We start from the raw sequence: 22,936 nt of genomic DNA, 5'->3' as shown, positions 1-22,936 counted from the left end.
TAAATTCAAATTCAAGAAAATACATTAGAGCATTCAACATCTGTTATGTAAGCGTTATGAAGTTCCCGTTTTGGAGGGTGAGATTTATAACAATGATAAGTATTTGTAGGAGTATTCATGCATTACCCTTTGCCCTGTGAGCGAAGTAATTCTGCTATAATAAAAAAATATAATGCATGCACTTCGATATCACATTTATATGTTCCACTGGACAGTCAAATAAAGAACTTTGTCTTGTAGCCCAGTACCTCTCTGCGTGTCGGACTGCATCATAATGGTAACAAATGCATTCTGTTTTTCTTGCCAAATTCTCATATTTATAGGTTTGTCACGCAAAGATGCCTAATACGTTATTGATAATGTGCTGTCATTGTTTTGGGTTTAACGCAATTTCCTGGCACAAGATAGGCAATACATTGCACATACTATCAGTGGTGGAGAACGAATCCGGAAAAAAAAAAACAGACGACGACCACCGATCAACGATAACCTACTGGTAGCTATATCATATAACCACATCGGCCAACGCCGAGACTCGAATATTTCGGACAGAGGTGAAATGGTAGTGATCGGTAAAAACAAGCGCTTTAGACCACTCGGTAAACCTGGATCCCTGCTTGACAAAAAGTAAGAGAATAAAGCACATACTGTCATGCTTTCAATATCTTTTTTCGGCTCTCAATTTCCATTGAGACTGGCTGACATTGTAACCATGAGATATCTTATCTGGATAATTATGTAACATGTGAGATTCAATAAATAAAATAAGTGATGCATGGTAGAAGGAGAGCATAATGAACAGACAACATTGTAAAAATGGGCGAGAAGTGTAAATGATATGTTCACTGTGGGCTTTCAGCTCACTTTCTCCGCTTTTTTAACTACGGATCCCATTGCAATTTTTTTCTACATCTAAATTTTGAACAGTGTTATATCGAGGAACTCCGATTAGAATCAAAAAGGAATAAAAAGCAAAGCAGCACCTTTCAGTACTAATTCAAACAAAATAATAAAATCTATTGTGTACCCTTCCTTACAGCGTATTATAGAATGTTTTATTTTACCACTATTATGATGACATGCAAGTTTAGTCCGATGTAGAAACGGGTGAATTATGTCAACATGAATAACAAAATAGAAAACATGGAGCAAAAAATCAATAACCATTTTAAATGATGATTATTATGTCTGTATTACATATTGGAATTAAGACAAAGTTTTGTTTACTTAACACGTTTTTTGTTTTTGTTTTTTGGCTTTCTATGTTATCATGCCCATGCTAGCAGGGTAATTGCCATTTGAAAATTTCATCAGACATACGAAGAAACGGTCTCATTTTTTCCGATCGAGACAACGCAGTAATTTTAATTTGTCCTGAACATTTAGACACAAAATGAAGGAAAACAACATCATTGTATAAATTTGTTTCTTACGTCTGGTGTTTTATTAAAATCACTAACGCTTATGCACCTGAACGTCTCTCAATGATGTGGCAGTACAATCGCTACAATACAACAATTATTGCAATACAGTCCATATATATATATATATACTATACAGTCTATATATACACAGAAATCAACAAAACACGAATGTACACATATATGCATAGTGATGTGGCAACATTAGACGCTCTGTATATGTACATAAGTAAGTATATATTTCTCTCTCTCGCTCTCTCTCTCTCTTTTATATTTATAGGTTACTGCATTTATATGGGAAATATGAGAGGGTTTTTCAGATGGAAATACTGCATGACCTTGGTAGTGCAGTATATCTATCCAAAAATACGAGTTCATATTTTCCCATATAAATGCAGTAAACTTTGTATTATCTTCTCATTTTCTTATTCTTCCTAAGGCTTAATTATGTAAACAAAAATACACTACACGAAACAAATTAAGTGAATGTATGCCGTATTCTAAACTAAATACACAAGCGCAGACTCATCATTACACAACAACAACATTATTAATGCGCACTAAATTCCGCCCAGACATAACTTTCGAAAGAAAACGGCATTTTGGTCTACTAAAAATTGAAATTTGGAGTCATATTGTGATTGAATGTGCGTTTTCTATTTGATCTGGAATGAACAGAGTTAGGTAATTGTGTCATTTCTTCGAAATTGCGTGATTATGGACTGGATGTGCCAATTCTACATGAAGTACATTGGATTTCAGCGGCGACGGAGGAGCGTCTTGACATCTGCAAGTGTGTATCTGTTCTGCCATTGAATGTTTAAAATTATAATGTGGGAAAAATATGAAGTTATTCAATTTCAATCATCACATGGACGCTATGGAATATAATGTTTATTTCATTTGGATTGGAGTAAGGGGTGTGTAATTGCATTAGGAATGTAGTCGAAATAACAGTACAAATGCATAATCAAGCTTGAGAAACCATGGCATGGCTCATGTAATTCGTATTTGCAGAACTGAGAAAGTATATTTTGAGGAAATTCAGGATGCAAAACTGTAATACTCGAAGTATATTTTTGCCATTCTTATTAAAAGCTAAAGGAGACAGTTTATGCTTTGTAACTTGCATGTCATTTGTGGTTACCCACCAATTTTATGAAATCTGGCGTCTATCGCCAAAATCCGAAACATTGTAAAGTTAACACGGAATGCAGCAAAGTAGCTAGTATGTGGCAGTCCACGAAACATGTGCTTTAGTTCAATCAGAAACAAATTTTATCAACCTAAACTCAAAGCGTCTGTTACACGAGTGTACATGAATTGTTTACAAAGTAGTTCCTAATGCACTATTGGGAACACGTGTCCTGCAAGTGAGTGGAATATGGAGGTGTGCAATATCGCAAAATACGGAACGATTCTGACGATGTAAAGTTAACGGAGAAAAAAAAATGAGCATATAATAAATGTGGGTATCCGTTCCATATCACACAGATTGTAGAAGTCGAAGTATATATAACTGAAATTAATTTGAAAAATCTTAGAATAGGACATTATATAATGTGATGTATTTATGAGAAGAATTAGTTTGACAGCATGTAGGTTCAAGGATATAAGAAACAGCAAATGTTGCATTGCGTAGAAGTAATGAAGGTGAATAGTGAATTGGAAAACATGCAATTTAGTTAACACGTTATATGCATGCAACAGACTGCTAGATAAGTAGAATTCAGCAGTACAATACAGCAGCACTCTACACTCGGAGTAAGAACACCTTAGCTAGATGATTTCTCAGCTAAAGATAAGGTGCCTGATTGCAAAAGATACAAGCACCTAATGTCTACCTTAATATCTGAATAGGGATAAGCTTCGCAGAATCAGCAATAAATTATATAAAACTTATCGAAATGAATGGTCCATAATTTTCCAAACTAAAATCAGATAGAGGATTGGTGACCCAACTAGTGCATAGCTTTCAATGAAAACCGTGACCATGATATCTTTGAAATAAAACCACTTGCAATAGCTACTGACTTTATTATATTGTTTGTGTTCAAAAAGACCTACATCAGTCCTAAATGACGTGTCATTTCTTTAAAACTAAGTGCATTTAGGTAATGAATTTCTGATTGGTCTTATAAGAAGTTTATTTATCCATTTAACAATAGAAATGAAGCGAAAGCAAAATTTATGAAAAGTGTAACAAACACTTTATAATATATAGTGAATATTTAAGAGGTACTTACATTAGTATGAATTAAATCCCAACTAATACTAAATGCCATATCACAAATATAAAATACAGTATGTTCCGTAATCAATTTCGATAGTCTTGAATGTCATGATATTTCGAGTGTCTTGAAATTCCCAACGTACCACAATTATTGAATGTCCTGATGCACCACAATATTACAATCCAAGCGCTTTTTGAATTATTTCTCAGTAGTCCCTATCTAGTTTGTATAGCCCAAACCTTCAATGTGTACCTTGTCTTTGCACTGAATAATTTAAATAAATAAATAGTTTATAATTTTATATGAACACAAGAGTATATTATGATCCCCACATATTGATATAAATAGATATTCAAAATTGTTTTAACTTAACCTCCATTTATTTATTGATACCGATGATTTGCAACAATAGATTGCTCTGGATAACAACACATATGATAGAAAATGCCACTAAGTCTTGAACTCAAATTGGAATGAGCTTCTTGTTTAGTAGTTATAATCATGGAAAATCTTAAGCACAATCAGGCCGAACGTCAAGAATGCTATAGAAATCAAATATATATAAGAGCATGATAAGAACAATCCCCAATTACATATGACAATATGTTCAGCAGGAGATGCAAAAGAGTTTACAACTGCAACGTCCATATTGGATCTCCAAGCAGCAACAAGTTCGTCAGGGATGAATTAGCTCATATGATAAATGTGTTTGCAAAGTTTCGTCTAAGTACTTTAGGAAAGGTATCCATGAAAAACTTGAGACATGGGATAGAACACCAGAGGTAATGACAACATTTTTTACTCCCTCAGGTTTTCTTCGCTATGTCTGAAATTGACCATGCAAAAAACTAAATAAGGAGAGACATTATATTTTGTCATTAGTTATTAGTTATTTGGACATACCATAATGGATGTATAGGATGTATAACTGTCATTGGATTACACATGTACTGGATTAGTTATTTAGACATACCATAATGGATATATAGGATGTATAACAGTCATTGGATTACACATGTACTGTATTAGTCATTTGGACATACCATAATGGATGTATATGATGTAGAACAGTCATTGGATTACACATGTACTGTATTAGTTATTTCGACATACCATAAAGGATATATAGGATGTGTAACAGTCATTAATATGAATGGATTTAATGCCTTGATAACATAGGAATTTCTTCTTCTTTGAAGAAAAAATGGAGGCGGAGGGTGTTTATTAGAAGAGCCTTTATTAGAGTAACTACAATATTCATGGCAGTGTATAACTTCATCTTTTGTGTTAGTGTCATGGTGTGTAAAGCAATGCGTATCGTGTCAAAATTGTAAGTCTTATAAGAATATTCATGTTTGGTTGTTGTTGTATACTTGCCATTATATTTCTTTTCCAATTTCATTGATGCATTACTATTTATGGTGAGGGTTTGTAGAGACTCTTATACTTCATTATCATAAACATTATAAACATTTCATTTGCATACAGTGTGTTTTAGTCTTTTCACTTAATCCTATTATGGTAACCCATTCATTTTCAATCTTGTTTCAGTCCATTTTTTTTTAAACCGGGGCACATGCTATTCATATGTCCATTCATCAGTCTCTCCATTTATTCATTCATTGTTCATTCACCTACTTGTCCATCTGTCTAACACACGTTTCCCACTATGTACTTCTCCATATGTATAATACATTTTTCCTCACTCTGTACTTCTCCATCTAACACACGTTTCCACCCATTATATACTTGTCCATCTAGTACACCTTATCCCCACCCTGAATATATGCATCACATGCCTATTTGTCTAACCCAGGTTGGCTGCCTTGTTGCCTCAATTGCAATCGGATGTTATAGCAAATAATCAGCTAAAAGTGTCATAAGTTTATAAGTTTATAAACCAAGTCTATACATGCAGGTGCTTCATCAGATGCACAATTATTGACATAGACTTCGTCTGTCAACATTTAGAAATTCCCATTTTAAAATGTGACTGTTTAATTGTGAGATGTGAACTCAGTTAAGAAACTCTATGAGGTACTATCATAATATTGTTTGACTTTTTAAACATATAAATATATATTACATTGTGCCTCTTGTGACCTTGAACTTTGGGATCAAAGAGACAATGTTAGCCACATTATACATTTAGAAAAAGAAGTCAAGATGAAATATCCAACATATTTACTCTCAAAATGGGAAGTAAATACAGATGCACATATTCCCAAATGAAAATCCAATGTAAGACACAACAAAAGTATATACATGATGATGCATAGTTGACAATTCGCTATAAAATCCTAAAACTATCAATACGAACGTAGGATAGTGGCAATAAAAAAACCCATCGACAAAGTTGTTGTTGTTATGAATATGTGATGTGATGTGATTTGGATTTTTAACGTAGCTTTTAACAATTGTTCAGTCATATTGCTAAGATGTATGCAATGTGGCAGTTTATAGTGATGTCTAGCACTGGGGCATCATGCCGCAGACATGTAGCATGATGTCCCACCCATTCACATTATCCTGACACCGGGCCGACCAGTCCTAACACTAACCTCTTAATGCTGAGGGCCAAGCGAGGCAAATGTTAGTACCGTTTTTGTAAGTCTTTGGTATGACTCGGCCGGGGATCGAACCCACGACCTCCCGCATCCGAGGCGGACGCTCTAACCACTAGGCCACCGGAGCGGTCTGTTATGAATAAGAAATCTTTGAGCAAATTGCAACATACCGTCTAATAATTGTGTATAAAGAAACTAACAAACTAAAATTAAACGTTGTGTCTGTACTTTCAAACAATACAATCTAGTAATGTACATTAGCTACAAATATATATTTTTTCTGTTGAGGCAATGACGTGTCCGGTACAAAACAAAATTTCCCTGTGGAACATTAATGTTAATCAAACATCCAAATTGTGTGTACATATGAACACTTAAAGTCCAGACACCGAAACAACTTACTTAATTGCATTCCCGTCTTGTAATAATGAACAATATCATGCAGGCTGGGTCACATTATGTATCAGGGTAGAGTTTTCTGTCAACATCTCTATAAAGCTTGTAACGGTAAGGACCGAATAATCAACAAGTAACATAGCATAGCATGCCCCTTTTGAAACCAGTACGATAATTCGGTAGTCGGTAAATCTCTCTATGTATAATTACTGACTGAGAACGGTTTCCCATTTGCAGACGTAAAAAACCTGCATTAGTTTGCAATGTGAGTACTGGCTCACGTATTTTCTGCGTCAAAAAGTGAGCGATGCCCCATTTATATATACAACTAGAGTGTCGGTGTTTCTGGCTCAATTGTTTGTTTTGTTTTGTGCGTGAGTGTGTGTTTTCTGTGTCACTGTCTAATTAATAAATATTATCGTTTTCGGATGCATGTGTGTATCCAATGGCGAATCTATGAATGCCATAGGTGAGGTATCGTTTATCATCAAACATCATGTTCTGTTAATGAGAAGCGTTTTGATGTGATGTCGATTGGATTAAAATGTTTATATGGTGTATTAGTGCATATTTCCTTGTAGTGTGCTTGTCTGTAGTGATCCATGGTAGATTTCGTTTCGAACTTTTTGGACTTTGTTGTTGTCGTCGCAGTGGATAGGTCTATGTTGGGGATAGTCACTGAGATCGAACAGTTCTTTGAGGTCGAACATATATTACTAAAAATCTGAGGTCTGAATTTTCTAAATAAGTAAGACTGTATCGTTCATTAGCAGCATAGCCTGACCTCCGTATTGTTTTAAATACAATCTTAATGAAACTCGCAAATTACCATTTACAAAAAATCGAGAATGGCCGTTCCCCATGTATCATGGGTTCATCAAGTCTGAGATTGGTTTTTTGTCCGTATTCGATCTTCGTTGAAGATTTTCATGTGGAGAAAGGCGTCATTGGCGACCAGTTTATCTCGACGTTTGACACTGTTAACCATTTCATTTTTTCCGACGTCGAATGTTTTCCGTGGTTTTTACGATGATGCTTTTGTTCGTAAGTTTGGAGAATTTTAGCCGAAGTCTGTGGTGATGTTTGCCCATTGTTTCGTATTAAAGTCGATGTAGGTTTCATCCACGGGGATTGTTGAAACTTGAGAGTGCTTGTAAAAATAGACGATGATGCAAAATATACCTGTTATTATCCATGAGATTGGGCACAGGTTTTTTCACTTTGGATGCTTCTAGAAGGAACTTATGTTTTCCTCACGCAGTTCCCGATATATCATTTTCTTAGTGACAAGAAATCTTTCAGCGCAGGATGAATAATATATGTGAGCATCGTGGAGATGTTCCATATAAACGAGATCGACCTCGACGAAATAGCCTACATCGTCCGCGACTAATGCTCGTTTTTCTTGAAGAAACTGTTCTCCGTTGGTCAAGTGAAATCCGCCTGTGGAATGGGATTGTGACATGGCCCATTTATATAGATTTTTCATATCCAGATAAATGATGTAAGTGGACGGCTTCGTGGGATCGTAGTTAATCATATATTTGTTGTTGACGACTGCGTGTGTTTTGCTGACGACGTAGATTTCGCCTAGAACTATGTTTTCAGTGAATAAAAACATGTTTGGATCGGTGAAGAGTTCGACTTCGACGACTTGATTCGTTTCGAGAAGCGCATCCCATGAGAGACCTGGCGCTGATAAGTAGCACAGTTGGTAAAGATGGTAATGGGCCATGCACGTTTTCTGAAATAGTCTATGACATCTGCGGAAAAATGTACGTCCGTTTTAAGATAGATATCGTGATAATCTCTGACTGTTTGACACCCACATTTATGCTATAGCGCGAGTGTTAGCGGTTATTCGTTTTTAAGCTGGAATAAAAGGCGTCTTCGGGTGGCAAAGAGGTTTCCAATGTGGCATCAAATATATTGGACAAACCATTCAACCAATATCTAAAAGTATGAACCGACATAGACTAGACATATCAAGTATATAGATCGATCATTTTTCACCTCATGTTGCAGCATATTTTAAAAACAGTTCCTATACTTTGCAAGATTTCTCCTTTCAAACTATTGCTAAAACTGATTCTAAGATGGAACGTCTGCTAAAGGAAACATATTGGCTTCAGCGTCTTATTACGGTAAATAAAAAAGGCATGCATTCCAATACAACATCCGTTAATCATTTTTAAATATAATGTGTTTTTAAAACAAATATGGTAAGACATATATTTGAATTCTGCCCCCTATTTACAATTAGTTCAGAATATTTTTATGTTATTTAACTTACAGATTAACTTGAATAGAAAAAGTATAAACTAATAACATTCTTGCACTATGAAAAGACACAATGCCGTTTCTGTATGTGTATGTGTGGACATTCTTGAAAGACAAACTAGCAGAATCAGGTTCGAAATATTTGACAACTTGATTTCATTCTCTTTTACATGAGATTTCATATTTGAGTGGACAATTATAGTACATAGTAACATTTAAATAACTGATGGCAAACGAGGAGAATTAAATTCAAATTCAAGAAAATACATTAGAGCATTCAACATCCGTTATGTAAGCGTTATGAAGTTCCCGTTTTGGAGGGTGAGATTTATAACAATGATAAGTATTTGTAGGAGTATTCATGCATTACCCTTTGCCCTGTGAGCGAAGTAATTCTGCTATAATAAAAAAATATAATGCATGCACTTCGATATCACATTTATATGTTCCACTGGACAGTCAAATAAAGAACTTTGTCTTGTAGCCCAGTACCTCCGTGCGTGTCGGACTGCATCATAATGGTAACAAATGCATTCTGTTTTTCTTGCCAAATTCTCATATTTATAGGTTTGTCACGCAAAGATGCCTAATACGTTATTGATAATGTGCTGTCATTGTTTTGGGTTTAACGCAATTTCCTGGCACAAGATAGGCAATACATTGCACATACTATCAGTGGTGGAGAACGAATCCGGAAAAAAAAAACAGACGACGACCACCGATCAACGATAACCTACTGGTAGCTATATCATATAACCACATCGGCCAACGCCGAGACTCGAATATTTCGGACAGAGGTGAAATGGTAGTGATCGGTAAAAACAAGCGCTTTAGACCACTCGGTAAACCTGGATCCCTGCTTGACAAAAAGTAAGAGAATAAAGCACATACTGTCATGCTTTCAATATCTTTTTTCGGCTCTCAATTTCCATTGAGACTGGCTGACATTGTAACCATGAGATATCTTATCTGGATAATTATGTAACATGTGAGATTCAATAAATAAAATAAGTGATGCATGGTAGAAGGAGAGCATAATGAACAGACAACATTGTAAAAATGGGCGAGAAGTGTAAATGATATGTTCACTGTGGGCTTTCAGCTCACTTTCTCCGCTTTTTTAACTACGGATCCCATTGCAATTTTTTTCTACATCTAAATTTTGAACAGTGTTATATCGAGGAACTCCGATTAGAATCAAAAAGGAATAAAAAGCAAAGCAGCACCTTTCAGTACTAATTCAAACAAAATAATAAAATCTATTGTGTACCCTTCCTTACAGCGTATTATAGAATGTTTTATTTTACCACTATTATGATGACATGCAAGTTTAGTCCGATGTAGAAACGGGTGAATTATGTCAACATGAATAACAAAATAGAAAACATGGAGCAAAAAATCAATAACCATTTTAAATGATGATTATTATGTCTGTATTACATATTGGAATTAAGACAAAGTTTTGTTTACTTAACACGTTTTTTGTTTTTGTTTTTTGGCTTTCTATGTTATCATGCCCATGCTAGCAGGGTAATTGCCATTTGAAAATTTCATCAGACATACGAAGAAACGGTCTCATTTTTTCCGATCGAGACAACGCAGTAATTTTAATTTGTCCTGAACATTTAGACACAAAATGAAGGAAAACAACATCATTGTATAAATTTGTTTCTTACGTCTGATGTTTTATTAAAATCACTAACGCTTATGCACCTGAACGTCTCTCAATGATGTGGCAGTACAATCGCTACAATACAACAATTATTGCAATACAGTCCATATATATATATATACTATACAGTCTATATATACACAGAAATCAACAAAACACGAATGTACACATATATGCATAGTGATGTGGCAACATTAGACGCTCTGTAAATGTACATATGTAAGTATATATTTCTCTCTCTCGCTCTCTCTCTCTCTTTATATTTATAGGTTACTGCATTTATATGGGAAATATGAGAGAGTTTTTCAGATGGAAATACTGCATGACCTTGGTAGTGCAGTATATCTATCCAAAATACGAGTTCATATTTTCCCATATACATGCAGTAAACTTTGTATTATCTTCTCATTTTCTTATTCTTCCTAAGGCTTAATTATGTAAACAAAAATACACTACACGAAACAAATTAACTGAATGTATGCCGTATTCTAAACTAAATACACAAGCGCAGACTCATCATTACACAACAACAACATTATTAATGCGTACTAAATTCCGCCCAGACATAACTTTCGAAAGAAAACGGCATTTTGGTCTACTAAAAATTGAAATTTGGAGTCATATTGTGATTGAATGTGCGTTTTCTATTTGATCTGGAATGAACAGAGTTAGGTAATTGTGTCATTTCTTCGAAATTGCGTGATTATGGACTGGATGTGCCAATTCTACATGAAGTACATTGGATTTCAGCGGCGACGGAGGAGCGTCTTGACATCTGCAAGTGTGTATCTGTTCTGCCATTGAATGTTTAAAATTATAATGTGGGAAAAATGTGAAGTTATTCAATTTCAATCATCACATGGATGCTATGGAATATAATGTTTATTTCATTTGGATTGGAGTAAGGGGTGTGTAACTGCATTAGGAATGTAGTCGAAATAACAGTACAAATGCATAATCAAGCTTGAGAAACCATGGCATGGCTCATGTAATTCGTATTTGCAGAACTAAGAAAGTATATTTTGAGGAAATTCAGGATGTAAAACTGTAATACTCGAAGTATATTTTTGCCATTCTTATTAAAAGCTAAAGGAGACAGTTTATGCTTTGTAACTTGCATGTCATTTGTGGTTACCCACCAATTTTATGAAATCTGGCGTCTATCGCCAAAATCCGAAACATTGTAAAGTTAACACGGAATGCAGCAAAGTAGCTAGTATGTGGCAGTCCACGAAACATGTGCTTTAGTTCAATCAGAAACAAATTTTATCAACCTAAACTCAAAGCGTCTGCTACACGAGTGTACATGAATTGTTTACAAAGTAGTTCCTAATGCACTATTGGGAACACGTGTCCTGCAAGTGAGTGGAATATGGAGGTGTGCAATATCGCAAAATACGGAACGATTCTGACGATGTAAAGTTAACGGAGAAAAAAAATGAGCTTATAATAAATGTGGGTATCCGTTCCATATCACACAGATTGTAGAAGTCGAAGTATATATAACTGAAATTAATTTGAAAAATCTTAGAAGAGGACATTATATAATGTGATGTATTTATGAGAAGAATTAGTTTGACAGCATGTAGGTTCAGGGATATAAGAAACAGCAAATGTTGCATTGTGTAGAAGTAATGAAGGTGAATAGTGAATTGGAAAACATGCAATTTAGTTAGCACGTTATATCCATGCAACAGACTGCTAGATAAGTAGAATTCAGCAGTACAATACAGCAGCTCTCTACACTCGGAGTAAGAACACCTTAGCTAGATGATTTCTCAGCTAAAGATAAGGTGCCTGATTGCAAAAGATACAAGCACCTAATGTCTACCTTAATATCTGAATAGGGATAAGCTTCGCAGAATCAGCAATAAATTATATAAAACTTATCGAAATGAATGGTCCATAATTTTCCAAACTAAAATCAGATAGAGGATTGGTGACCCAACTAATGCATAGCTTTCAATGAAAACCGTGACCATGATATCTTTGAAATAAAACCACTTGCAATAGCTACTGACTTTATTATATTGTTTGTGTTCAAAAAGACCTACATCAGTCCTAAATGACGTGTCATTTCTTTAAAACTAAGTGCATTTAGGTAACGATAGGGATTTCTGATTGGTCTTATAAGAAGTTTATTTATCCATTTAACAGTAGAAAAGAAGCGAAAGCAAAATTTATGAAAAGTGCAACAAACACTTTATAATATATAGTGAATATTTAAAAGGTACTTACATTAGTATGAATTAAATCCCAAATAATACTAAATGCCCTATCACAAATATAAAATACAGTATGTTCCGTAATCAATTTCGATAGTCTTGAATGTCATGATATTTCGAGTGTCTTGAAATTCCCAACGTACCACAATTATTGAATGTCCTGATGCACCACAATATTACAATCCAAGCGCTTTTTGAATTATTTCTCAGTAGTCCCTATCTAGTTTGTATAGCCCAAACCTTCAATGTGTACCTTGTCTTTGCACTGAATAATTTAAATAAATAAATAGTTTATAATTTTATATGAACACAAGAGTATATTATGATCCTCACATATTGATATAAATAGATATTCAAAATTGTTTTAACTTAACCTCCATTTATTTATTGATACCGATGCTTTGCAACAATAGATTGCTCTGGATAACAACACATATGATAGAAAATGCCACTAAGTCTTGAACTCAAATTGGAATGAGCTTCTTGTTTAGTAGTTATAATCATGGAAAATCTTAAGCACAATCAGGCCGAACGTCAAGAATGCTATAGAAATCAAATATATATAAGAGCATGATAAGAACAATCCCCAATTACATATGACAATATGTTCAGCAGGAGATGCAAAAGAGTTTACAACTGCAATGTCCATATTGGATCTCCAAGTAGCAACATGTTCGTCAGGGATGAATTAGCTCATATGATAAATGTGTTTGCAAAGTTTCGTCTAAGTACTTTAGGAAAGGTATCCATGAAAAACTTGAGACATGGGATAGAACACCAGAGGTAATGACAACATTTTTTACTCCCTCAGGTTTTCTTCTCTATGTCTGAAATTGACCATGCAAAAAACTAAATAAGGAGAGACATTATATTTTGTCATTAGTTATTAGTTATTTGGACATACCATAATGGATGTATAGGATGTATAACTGTCATTGGATTACACATGTACTGTATTAGTTATTTAGACATACCATAATGGATATATAGGATGTATAACAGTCATTGGATTACACATGTACTGTATTAGTTATTTCGACATACCATAAAGGATATATAGGATGTGTAACAGTCATTAATATGAATGGATTTAATGCCTTGATAACATAGGAATTTCTTCTTCTTTGAAGAAAAAATGGAGGCGGAGGGTGTTTATTAGAAGAGCCTTTATTAGAGTAACTACAATATTCATGGCAGTGTATAACTTCATCTTTTGTGTTAGTGTCATGGTGTGTAAAGCAATGCGTATCGTGTCAAAATTGTAAGTCTTATAAGAATATTTATGTGTGGTTGTTGTTGTATACTTACCATTATATTTCTTTTCCAATTTCATTGATGCATTACTATTTATGGTGAGGGTTTGTAGAGACTCTTATACTTCATTATCATAAACATTATAAACATTTCATTTGCATACAGTGTGTTTTAGTCTTTTCACTTAATCCTATTATGGTAACCCATTCATTTTCAATCTTGTTTCAGTCCATTTTTTTTAAACCGGGGCACATGCTATTCATATGTCCATTCATCAGTCTCTCCATTTTTTCATTCATTGTTCATTCACCTACTTGTCCATCTGTCTAACACACGTTTCCCACTATGTACTTCTCCATATGTGTAATTCATTTTTCCTCACTCTGTACTTCTCCATCTAACACACGTTTCCACCCATTATATACTTGTCCATCTAGTACACCTTATCCCCACCCTGAATATATCCATCACATGCCTATTTGTCTAACCCAGGTTGGCTGCCTTGTTGCCTCAATTGCAATCGGATGTTATAGCAAATAATCAGCTAAAAGTGTCATAAGTTTATAAACCAAGTCTATACATGCAGGTGCTTCATCAGATGCACAATTATTGACATAGACTTCGTCTGTCAACATTTAGAAATTCCCATTTTAAAATGTGACTGTTTAATTGTGAGATGTGAACTCAGTTAAGAAACTCTATGAGGTACTATCATAATATTGTTTGACTTTATAAACATATATATATATATATATATATATATATATATATATATATATATATATATATATATATATATATATATATATCATGTGTTACCCTTTATTTTGATGCTTTTAAAAGAAATTATCTTTTTTATAACATTTAAGGAATTTTAACAAATTTACATATTATTATTCATCCTGTAGGACATCATATTTGCAAGAATTTTTCTTCTTAATTTTTTTGGATCTTTTTATCATAGCATTTTTAAAACCTAGCTTATAATTGGTAATATAAAGCCAGTAGTGTGCTGATATGCTGTTAAACTCTGTTCATACCAGTTCATTTATTATCATACGTAGTGTAAACAATCATAATATTTCACATGGTTGATAATTATAATTACATGCTGGACAGTTTCTTTAATTCATACCACATACAATTATAATTACATATTGTACAGTTTCTTTCACCTATAATATATGATTATCTGTTATAATTATATATTGTATATTGTTCAATTTAAATCACATGCAGTGGCTATAACTCATTAAAATAATCCATATAGCGTGGTGAAAACACATATACAAAAGAGAAGGGAGGTAAATGCTGTTGTTTGATTGTGATAGTTATTTATCTTGCTAAAATTAATTTATTCTCTATTAGCACATTTATATCTGGCTAGGTTCAGTAACTATGTTTCTTATTTTATGTTCACATTACTGGTATGAGATGGTGTTACTAGAGGTGGTATGCCTGAATAAAATTAACCTTGCCTGAATCAATTCATGCAGACTATTGTTGCTAAAAAAAGGGAAGATAACAGCAAACGAATTAACTGATCCGTGCTCTTTTATTACTATTATTATCATTATTATTTGCTGAAATTATTGACACCACATGTGAAATGTTGGACTTGATATCCAGCAGGGCAAATGGTGAATACTATGATAGACAGGAAAGATAAGATGGACACTGTAACAGTTTGAATGGGTCAGAGATGTTGGATTGTAAGTGTTTTATATGTGCAAGTATACGTATAACATATAATTATACCATAGGTTACTGATTTGGTCAAGTACTAATTAGGGAATCGAGCATTAATCAGGAAGTCAAGCACTAATGAAGACATTATTATAGTATGACTACTGATAAAACATTTGCTACATTATTAAACTCTTAGTATACTTTGCAACTGTATTGATTTCAAGATCTAGAAATACATTTCAATGAAATATTCTTAGGTTTATTAGATTCAGAACAAAAAAATTGTTTTTATTTTACAATAGCATTGAGAATGACGCTTTTATATTCAAATTTTTATTTTATCAGCTTCTATACTTATTTTTACAGAGCTATTATGCCCTTCCATTTTACATTTTATCTTGTACTACATATATTTATAATATCTTAATATAAGGTGACCTCACAATTAGCCTGCAGTCTTCTTAGCATGGCTCTCATAAACAGTGTTACAATGAGGGAGTACTTATATAGTATCAAGATTTTTACAACAGCAGTTAATGATATTTGACTGTCCAAAATTTACCTTGCAGGTGTCATAGTTGTTCGGTATGACTATCCTACATTAACCTTACAAGTACCTAGATTTTACAGTTTGAATGTCCTAAATTATCCTCACAGGTACCTAGATTGTGCAGTTTGACTGCCCTAAATTAGCCTTACAGGTACTGTGTTTGTACAGATGATCTATTAAAGCACCCAACTACTATATCTGTCTGGATATAGCTAATGTAAACATAATAAACCCTCCCCTGCCATCACTTGATGCACCAATATACATGTATCAGTATATATATATATATATATATATATATATATATATATATATATATATATATATATATACACCACTCTGGGTTGCTTGCACAGCAGGTGTTGATACGTGGGTGACCCTTCTTCTTGGCGTGGTGCAGCTTCTTGGGTAATATTCGCACCTTGCTGGCCACGAGGGAATGGTCCGTGTCACAATCGGCACTGTGGTAGCTGCGGGTAAGGAGGACACTGGCCAGTTCTGCACGCCTGGTGATGACGAGATCTAGCTGGTGCCAGTGGCGTGAACGTGGGTGTCTCCATGACACCTGGTGGATCTCCTTGCATTTGAAGAAAGTGTTGGTCACACATAGGCTATGGGAGCAGCACAACTCCAGCAGTTGCTGACCATTCTCGTTGATCTTGCCCCTTCCGTAAAAGCCGAGACAGGTGGACCAAGCCTCATGGTCAGCTCCCACTCTAGCATTGAAGTCTCCTAGTAAGTAAAGGCTTTCATTGTTGGGGATACTGGATATTGCCTGATCCAGAGCCTCATAAAACTTGTCTTTCTCCTCGTAGGTGGAGTAGAGGGTTGGGGCAAACACACTTAAGATGTTGACCGGGCTTAAGGATGTTGACAGCCGGAGGACAAGGATTCTCTCAGTACCTGATGATGGAGGTTCAATGAAGGCGATTAGCGTGTTCTTCACGGCAAAGCCTATACCATGCTGCCTAGGTTCATCCAAGGGCTTCCCTTGCCAAAAGAATGTGTAATTGGCTTCCCTGATGGTGCCGCTGTCAGCCAGTTGGGTCTCCTGGAGGCAGGCAATGTCGATGTTCGGTCGGGAGAGTTCTCTGTCAATGACGGCAGTCTTCCGTTCATCGTCGATCTGCTGTAGGTCAGTGGTCAATAAACAACTGCAGCGATGGTTTGAGCACTATCTCGAGCTATATGCAACCCAAAACAATGTCACTGGAACTGCCCTGGATGCCATTCCAGACCTGCCTGTCATGGAGGAGCTAGACACACAGCCCACCCTGGAAGAGCTCGGAAAAGCCATCGATTGCCTTGCCTGTGGGAAGGCTCCTGGAAGCGACGGCATTCCGCCTGAAGTGCTCAAGAGCGGAAAACCAGCACTGCTCCAGCCCCTACACACACTCCTCTGCCTTTGCTGGGTACAGGAATACATCCCACAGGACATGCGTGACGCCAACATCGTCACTTGGTACAAAAACAAAGGAGACCGTAGCGACTGCAACAACTATCGGGGCATTTCCCTCCTCAGCATCGTCGGAAAGGCCTTCGCCCGTGCTGCCTTGGCGCGCTTGCAGATCCTAGCCTCCCGCGTCTACCCAGAATCCCAGTGTGGATTTCGAGCCGGCAGGTCAAGTGTAGACATGATCTTCTCACTACGTCAGCTGCAGGAGAAGTGTCGCGAGCAGTGGATGCCCCTCTACATTGCCTTCATAAACCTGACGAAGGCGTTTGACATGGTTAGTCGGAGTGGACTCCTCAGACTCCTGCAAAAGATCGGCTGCCCCCCACGTCTGCTTGCTGTCATTATGTCGTTCCACGAGAACATGCACAGCACAGTGTGCTTCAATGGCGCAACATCTGAAGCATTCCAAGTCATTAGCGGAGTCAAACAAGGCTGTGTCCATGCATCGACGCTCTTTGCAATATTCTTCTTCATGCTTCTCCAGTACGCATTCAAGGACTGCAGCGAGGGAGTGTACATCCATACCAGGGCTGACGGCAAGCTGTTCAACATCGCCCGTCTCCGTGCTAAGACTAAAGTCACAGAGATACTCATCCGTGAATTGCTCTTTGCCGACGATGCAGCCTTGACATCACACACGGAAGATGGACTTCAGCAGCTGGTATGCTGCCTCTCCCATGCATGTAAGGAATTTGGACTGACCATCAGTTTGAAGAAAACGAATGTCATGGCACAGGACACAGACTCCCCTCCCTCTGTCTCCATCGATGGGTACAATTTGGAAGTTGTCGAGAACTTCACATACCTCGGGTCTAACATCTTCAGCTCACTCTCCATTGATTCTGAGGTGGGCAGCAGGATTGCCAAGGCAGCAGCAGTGATGGCCAGACTTAACCAGAGAGTCTGGAACAACCCAAACCTCACAGAGAAGACCAAACTGCGTGTCTACCAAGCGTGCGTGCTCAGCTCACTTCTCTACAGCAGCGAAACATGGACCACCTATGCAAGACACGAGAGGAAACTCAACAGCTTCCACCTGAGATGTCTGCGGCGCATTCTGCACATCCAGTGGCAGGACAAAGTACCCAACACAGAGGTTCTAGAACGCGCCAACATGAACAGCATGTTCTCCATACTCAGCGAGAGGCGCCTTCGCTGGCTCGGCCATGTCAAGAGAATTGATCCAGGTCGCATTCCCAAGGACCTGTTATATGGGGAGTCAGCAGAAGGTGCACGACCAACTGGACGACCACATCTGCCTACAAAGATGTTTGCAAGAAGGATATGAAGACAGCAAACATCAATGTCAACGACTGGGAGAGCTATGCAAACAACCGTTCCAGCTGGCGTCTAGCTGTCAGGCAGGGAGTTCAAAACGCAGAGGAAACGAGAAGAATAAAGCAAGCTGAAAAGAGAGCTAAAAAGAAGGATAAGCAAAAGCGTACTTTGGAGCTATGCCATCGTCTCTCGTAGACGGACGGATGCCAAGATATACCACTCTCAATTTATTATCAATGAATCACATGTTCTCTCTCAATATATTATAAATGAATCAAATGTTCTCTATCATTATATTCTCAACGAATCACATGTTCTCTCTCATTATGTTCTCAACGAATCACATGTTCTCTCTCAATATATTTTCCAAGAATCACATGTTCTCTCTCAACGCATCTTACGAAGGCTAGCACAACTACATAAAAATCTACAGGAAACATCTATCTTCACTATATATTTCCTGTTCGGTGTTTAAAATAAAATAAAAAATATCTGATTCAGAACAATCTCGAACAGTTAACTTTTATTATTTTACAGAAGCAGCCCTATTCTGACCTTCAAATCTCAGTGAACCAATCAAATGCTCGAGCAGTTCAGTTGTTGATTTCACCATGATCAGCTGTACGAATGAATTCTACTACAAAGTATAGATATACTTGTATGACAGTACTAACTATTGAATTAAACAACTTAAATTGTATGCATGTGTGGTTGGGTGGGTGACTTGGATTTTTAATGTAGCTTTGACAATTGTTCAGTCATATCGCTATGATGTCTACATTGTGTCAGTTTATATTAATGTCTAGCACTGGGGCATCATACCGCAGACATGTAGCATGATGTCCCACCTAGTCATATTATCCTGACACAAGGCCGACCAGTCCTAACATTAACCTCTGAATGCTGAGCGCCAAGCGAGGCAGCTGTTAGAGCCATCTTTGCAAGTCTCAAGTATGATTCGGCCGGGGATGCTTCTTCAAACTGTATCCAATTTTTAGTTAGTACAGAACTCTGTCTGATGATAACTTTTGCTTGGTCCTATTGATATCAACTAAATCTTATATGCAGTGCTATATTGACAAGGTCTCAAATGAATGTATTCTACATCATTATCTGATTGAGTTATGCCCCCTGATTGTTGATCGTAATAGACTTTTGCTCTCATTGGTTCACAAAAACAACTTGTACTCTTCTTCTCATGAGATACACATTGTGCCATGTACCAATATCACTTGTCCTAGTGCTCAGGTAATGATGATTCACACCAAGTGAATAATTTTGTATATATTTCCACCATTAACAATTAGCAATGTTCAACATTGCTTAATATCAAGGATTGTCATATATTATTTACTTTTGCATAGTTTTAGTTTCTGTACCTGTCAGTCAAGGATTTGTTGAAGAAGTGGCTGGTGTTTGTTTGTACACAGGTATCTGACACCAATTTGATACAAACATGGGTCATGAAAATAATGTTTAGAGAGAAGACAAGATTTAAACTGTTTCTTATGTACAATATATGTATATAACATATACAATGAGGCAAAGTTTGCATACTAAATTTAAAAATTTCTGTTTCACACCAGGTCTTCGACTAATGAGGTATATTATCATTTACATTGTCACATTTCAGTAATATAGGCATAACTCTATTGTTAGAGACATGTTACCTTTAATGTAGAGAAGCCATGAAATAACTATTTTTGTATATCAACAAATTTGGACAAAAAATTATAAAAAATCATCCTATTGACTGAGATTTCCTAGTCAACTACTTTCGTTGGCTAGTTGCATATGTCAGTCTAGTGTGCAATCAGTCCCATTTTAATATCTTTTTGTTTGTTTTTTGTCCTGTTTGTTTAATGTCCAAATATGTCAGAGTACTTTAACATAGACTTTTGCCATAGTTACTTCTCGGGGTATGTAAATATGACTTTCCATACGAATATGGATGCATGAGGATCCAAATAAAGTGAATAATTGCTATATAAAGGTATGCATGACAAAACAGTTATGACACCTGTTACTGAAAGAATCTATATTGAATGCATGCGTGACCAGGTCTAACTTTTACTTTAACCATATATAGGTTATTGGACATATGACATAATTAGACACATTCTGTATAAACCCCGGCAAGGGTACCTGCCCCTGAACCTGAATACAAATAATACTATCATACAGGTTAGATAACATTTAATTTGTACTCTACATATATTTAAATTGAGGCCCACAAGCCTGGGTTTAAATCTCCATAGAGTATGAATTAAACATTCTCAGGATACCATATAAAGATGAAAAAGAAGATATAATTTATGGACGTATTCTAACTAAATGACATGTACATGCTAAATTTATACATGTTTAAGAGATCCTGAGTGACTACCATCAGTACACTAAATTACAACAGGTAATGTATTTTTGAGTATTCCATATTAGCCATACATATCAATCATAAAATGTTAGGGCAGCACATTGACATTTCTAACAAAACAATGTAATGTATAATCTATTCATATTTGCTCCACATTACTTGACCTCCTACACTTTGTCCTATATCTTTAATGTCCTTGCTCTTTTTATCACCTACACATATACTTTCATTTTTCAGCATCATGTATAAATTAAGTGAACACTTTATTCAGTTTGTTAGAGCTAAAAGTGATACATGTTCAATATTGATATTATCTTGCATATAGGTAAGATAACATTTGAGAAAGAGTAGTATGAGTGCATTGTATATATACACAATGAGCTATCAAATATCAAGCGCAATGTCCCAAAGGTAAGTAAATACCTCGATCAGTCCCTTGCTATGTGAAATAACTAAGCATCATTCAGAGATGAATATATCATATCAAGGAAATCTAATTTGACTCATATATGCTCCAGTTTTCCAGGAGAAGATTAGACCTTCAAGGATTAGAAAGTTAATGGTTCGAGATATATCAGCTAGAAAGGTTCAATAATAATTGCCTTTTTGAAGAGTGTATATACAGCTGAAACAGTTAATAAAAATATAATCGCCCTAATACATATCATATTATCTTCACGTGCAATCTAAATATATTTTCTTTTTGTAATGGCCAAACTAGGTCTTGATAATACTACATTAGAGTATGTTACCAGTAGACTAAGGAACGGAGAAGGAAGTACAGTCTTGATTTATTTTCAACCAAAACACAAATGATTCAATGATAAAGAAACATTGATTAAAGCTACAGTTCATAACCATGACAGCCTTGTTTTTTTATACAAGGCCTGATTACTATCATTGTTTTGATGTACAGTTCGGTACATGAAAATGTCACACAAGTTCAGGATATATATATTTGCCCTATTCAATTAATTCATTATATAACGTCTTTTGATGAATGGACATTATATAAGGAGTATTACATTTATATTATCTTGAAATAAGGTTTACTACATAAGGGAAAATATGACTTGATTGTAATAAGTCAAATATAAAATCTGGAGCGAGAATGATTTTTAATTTACACTTCAACTATATCGTAATAAGTACCTGAATTGAATTGATATAAATGACAATAAATTGGTTGTCAGGTCGGTGAGGATAACAATAAGAATGATTTAAACAGCTAGTAAATTATACAATAAACATCATATAAATTATAATTTATAGATTGATAGATTAATTAGGTACTGTTGAATTTAATTCGCATGTTTAGTAAGTGAGGATCACTCTCAATGCTGTATTTTACCGAAGGTCTCTTCGAACATTTCATATTCGATATTTATCGCATATAATGTGTCGGAGAGTGACTCGTGTTAATTTGCAACTTTGGCTCGAATTTGCTGTTCATTCTCGAGCGGCTTGTCGTCCAAGAGTGGAATCAACAACATTTATGTGGATCGTTTGTGTGCTTCCGGGTCCTCGTTATGGCATTTTG

The 22,936-nt window shown here is 35.7% G+C and overlaps 1 protein-coding gene across 2 annotated transcripts in view; it reads right to left on the bottom strand.

The window, feature by feature from the left end:
• LOC149774023 (E3 ubiquitin-protein ligase TRIM45-like) overlaps positions 1 to 22,936 on the bottom strand; it is a 67,078-nt gene that overhangs the window by 5,020 nt on the left and 39,122 nt on the right. The window lies entirely within an intron of this gene.

This window comes from Sinohyriopsis cumingii, unplaced genomic scaffold (assembly GCF_028554795.1).
Source record: "Sinohyriopsis cumingii isolate HCF-2022 unplaced genomic scaffold, ASM2855479v2 utg000452l, whole genome shotgun sequence".
In the NCBI taxonomy this organism is placed as follows: Eukaryota; Metazoa; Mollusca; class Bivalvia; order Unionida; family Unionidae; genus Sinohyriopsis; species Sinohyriopsis cumingii.
Note: the sequence above shows the minus strand (reverse complement) of the source record. Positions and strands in the feature narration are given on the sequence as shown.